A 4,396-nucleotide genomic window follows, 5' to 3' on the forward strand; every position below is an offset into this window, starting at 1 on the left:
ATTGTGTTAGTTCGTGATGTGAGCGACGAATTAATGTACCCGACTTACCGATGAATAACATACATCAGTTATTATACAAAAAAAAGAGGAAAATATCATTGATTATGGAAATTTTGTTTAAGAATGTCAATCTTAACGATAATTAGAGAAAGTGTTTTTTATAATGTATTTTAATATCTACGTTCATTAAGAAGTTTCTTATTATTTTGATTAATAAGATAAATCCCACGATTATTTTTAAAAATCAAATTATTTTTTAAAATATTCTAGGAGCACGCTTTTGTAACCTTAATAAAATAAACTGAGATTGCGTATTTCATAGAGGGTTGGATTGTACTTTTATCAAGAATAATTTCAAAAGAGATTGATTAAGTGCTTCTGCCACTTCATGTAGACTAAGATTTGTATGCACTTAATTTAGGGGAGAATATCTCAGCTGATATAGACTAATTTGAACCCAGGGAACAACATGGGATGTGTGCCAAAATCTGTATCCAGGACGAACAGTCCGAAAATGACCACATCCTTATGAAAAATGACCAAATTCTGAAATTTGATCCCCCTCATCATAAGTGTTACGGTATTTTATAAAGAAGCAAGCTTTTTTTGCAATACGTTCATATTGCTTAGCCTACTATTTTAACTAAGACCCTCCGTCATCCTAACAATACTAATATTTTCAAATATAAATGCTATTGGAATAATATGATTTACGATGGTACATATAACGTTATCACCAAACATAATATTCTTTATGTCAAGCAATTTTCGTTTAAAAAAAATATTCTACAGCTTTTGCTTTAATCGATCTTAATAATAAAATCTCTGATTAAATTGGAAGTACGTTATTTTCTGTCGGTATCTTTTGACCTTTCTAAAACTTTCAAAATTATCAACCACAATATTACGGTACATTTCAAATTGTATCCCTGGAACTGCACTAAATTTAATTTTTAGTATTTAGCTAACCGTCAGCAATGCACACACTTTGATCCTCTTCTTCAAATTTTAAATTTTCGTATGTCCCCTAAGATTCTCTTCTTGGTCCTCTTTTTTTTTACATTAATGATTTAACCAACTCATCCAAAACAATTTTGACATTTTTACCTTTATGCTGACAATACCACTATATTCTGTTCAAATATAATCTTGTTTCTCATGTCACTATAATAATCATGAACTTAACATGTTACTGAATACGTAATGTTAATAAACTTTCGGTTAATGTCGAGAAGTGCAACTTCATGCTATTTGGAAACTATTCGAAACAAAGCGAAAGCACTGTAGTTGTAGTTGTAATACAATGTGTTAGATATCATGATAGGATTAGTAATTGGGGATTTATTCATGATGGTGTTTCTCAATGTACCAGTTTAGGACCTCTCTGTTTCTCGCCATGGTTAACGACGTATTTAACGATAAGTCTATTGACATTTTTAAGTACCGGTATGCGATTAAAGATATCACCATTGAAGAACCCCGTCTTTGCAAGTATCCTTGCTTAATTCAAAGTCATTTGGATGAACTATCACAATGGGCAACATATACACTATAACAATATGGAACTTAATCCTAACAATTTTTTTGTTAGTATCCCTTGGTGTGAACCCATCATGTGTATTGCGGATTTAAAACTTACTCCAAGATCGAAGGCAATGCAATGTGACCGATACAATTCCACCACATCTGATTGGGTGGAATTACATGCAGGTGTCTCGCAAAGGAGGAAATTAGGCCCCATAATTTTTCTTACCTTAATTAATGATGCTTGTTTTGTTACTGGGAACATTATTACCCACTTCAAATATTTGGATGATATTACCCTAGTTGAGTGCAGAAAGAGAAGTGATATATCAGCCCTTTAGTATGTCCTTAATTCCTTTAGTGAATGGCCAACAAACAATCAAATGAAACTTAACTCAACTAAAGTGCTCCACCATGGGAAATATGTTTCATGCGATCTCCCCACACCTTATAACTCTTCATTTAAATTACACAGAGATAGTTAGTCAACAATGTGTAAAACTACTTGGTATTTATTTATGTACAAAGTGATCTCAAATGAAACACACAGGTGAAACAGATGCTAAATAGAGCCAATGGTAAATTTCATACGATACGTATTTTTAAGACACCACAATAGGTTCCCCCTAAAGACCTTTTTACTATAATATAGTGTAATTATATATTATATAATTGCTATGTACGACTAACTGTAGAATATGCGGCCCCAGCATTGAATGCACTAAGATGATCTTGGGTGCTTTATGTACAAATTATGCTAACGCACTTACCTTCTTTAATACAGTGACTCTAGTCGAAAGACGCCGAAAATTATGTTACGACTTTAAAATAAGTTAAAAATTCCAACTGGCCGATGCCATTTACACTGAAATTCTTTCTTTTTAATTTTTTTTTTTTTAATGTAAATAATTAATTTATTAATCTAAATTTATCCCATGTTAATAATATTGATGGAATAATTTTATAGTAAATGTTTTTTTTTTATTGAATGCATTTAATTTAACTTTGATATTCTGTAAATATTGATAAAATCATTTTAATGTAATTATATATTGACGTTTTTTTAATTGAATGTACAATGTAATTTTGATATTCTGTCTTTTTTGTGATATTCTGCTTGCTTGATTTTGTTCCTTTTATATACATATATTTGTAAATACCATCGAAATTCAGCTCTGCTACAATGATGTATTTTTTATGTGAATTTATTGAATAAACCGTTATCTATTCATCTATATTTTTACAGCTCTATATATATAACAGCCTACATATATACTTAGTTTAAACTTTTATCTATAAAAAAAATCGATGAAGCAAAGCAATAACCCACGCGCACTATTGCTGCATAACAAACTCAATAATTTGTGTTCAAATACAGGATTGTTTTTGTTTTTAATCTCTTTTTTTTTTTTTTTTTTTTTTCAATGTCGGTTTTTTATTGTAGGCCTATCTTTACCCATTTTAACCTTTTATTGTTGTGCTTAATTGATTTTATGAAAAATATTTATTATTAATAAATATACCATTATGAATGAATGAATGAATTTCGGATGCACCATTCCTTGCTCATTCTTCCCCTTCCCCCACTTTTCTTTATTTAATTTGAGTGAGTTCAATATTTTACAACAGTGTATCATTGTTTATGACAATACAGTACCAATCAACCTATCAACCTTTGCACCGTTTTTAAGAACTAAAATTTACAGCATGAAAACTCGTGACAACCTTCAACTTCCCCAACCCAAACTTACTTTACTCCAACACTATATTCGATTTAGTGTTTCTAAACTTCTAAACAATGAACTCCCTTGAAATTATATCGGCACCTTTCAAGAAAATTTTCCCTTCTTAGATCAATCAATATCTTTTAGCTTAATATATATGAATAATTAATTACATTTTAATACTAGTGTTACGGTACCATATTTTGCCTAATCATTTTCCCGTATCTCCTCTGTGTTGTATCCGTGTTTTGTTTTCATATTTGCTTTCTTACTTGAATTAGTTAAAAAAAAAAACAAAAACAAAAAAACAACATATTTTTGCTTTCTTAATTATGTGTACGCTCGCTACACTAGTGTCACTGGATAAATGATTTTTCTTTTTATCTATTTTTAATTTGGAGTATATTTTTTAGCATTGCCTTCTTCTTCACACAATCCTATTTTCTAAAATGAAATCCAATTGTATAATTGTAATATTTAAGTGTGAAGAAATAAATGTTTATTTTAATTAAAATTTGAAGTGGACCATGATAGGGCTGTATTGTATAACGTTTTAAAAAAATTAACATGTAGGATTACTTACCAAATAGTTCAGCGAATCATGGGTTCATAATTTTTGTTTTAGGCACCAAAAATTGGGTATGCCAAACAGCTAGCTTTTTTCTTTTTTTAAAGTGGCCTATCCCCTCACATGGCAAACATAACGACAATATATTCCGTACACGTTAAATTTTTTACAACATAATTCGCTTGGGCCATTACAAAAAAATAATAGATTTTGTACCAAAAATGTACTTTTGTGAAAAAAAAATCCAGTTTTCTCCAATGGTTATAAGGAGACCTTGGAAAGCAAATGATACAACGTTTCCATATACTGTAATTGTGATCACTTACCAATACAGGGGAAATAGAAAGAATCCCAAACATACCCTTATCTCATGGATTCAGCCCGCTTTACTACTGGTAATTGTCAATGTAACCATCCCAGACGAATTCTCAAGCATCAATCTTACACTCTTCCTAACTGTACTGAACTTAAGTAGTTAATTTGCCAGTCTAATTGGCTAAACTAAGTGTGGGCTGATCCACTTCATATCTGGATTAGTCCATTTCCCATCACCTTGGTAGCCATGGAGAAATAAATATGT

At 30.5% G+C, this 4,396-nt stretch overlaps 1 protein-coding gene across 3 annotated transcripts in view; it reads right to left on the reverse strand.

Moving 5' to 3' along the window:
• LOC117106977 (glutathione synthetase-like) overlaps window positions 1–4,339 on the reverse strand; it is a 13,329-nt gene extending 8,990 nt beyond the window's left edge. Inside the window, exon 1 of one of the 3 annotated variants that reach the window (XM_033248496.1) lies at window positions 4,178–4,339. The gene's annotated coding sequence lies outside the window, so the exon portion shown is untranslated. Of the gene's footprint in view, window positions 1–1,107; window positions 1,533–4,142 lie in introns of those variants that run through there. The other 2 variants (XM_033248495.1, XM_033248497.1) reach the window with 2 other exon arrangements.
• Between the last annotated feature and the right edge of the window lie 57 nt (window positions 4,340–4,396).

The sequence above is a fragment of the Anneissia japonica genome, unplaced genomic scaffold (assembly GCF_011630105.1).
Source record: "Anneissia japonica isolate Jap-2015-1 unplaced genomic scaffold, ASM1163010v1 scaffold288233_len47135_cov101, whole genome shotgun sequence".
Classification (NCBI taxonomy): domain Eukaryota; kingdom Metazoa; phylum Echinodermata; class Crinoidea; order Comatulida; family Comatulidae; genus Anneissia; species Anneissia japonica.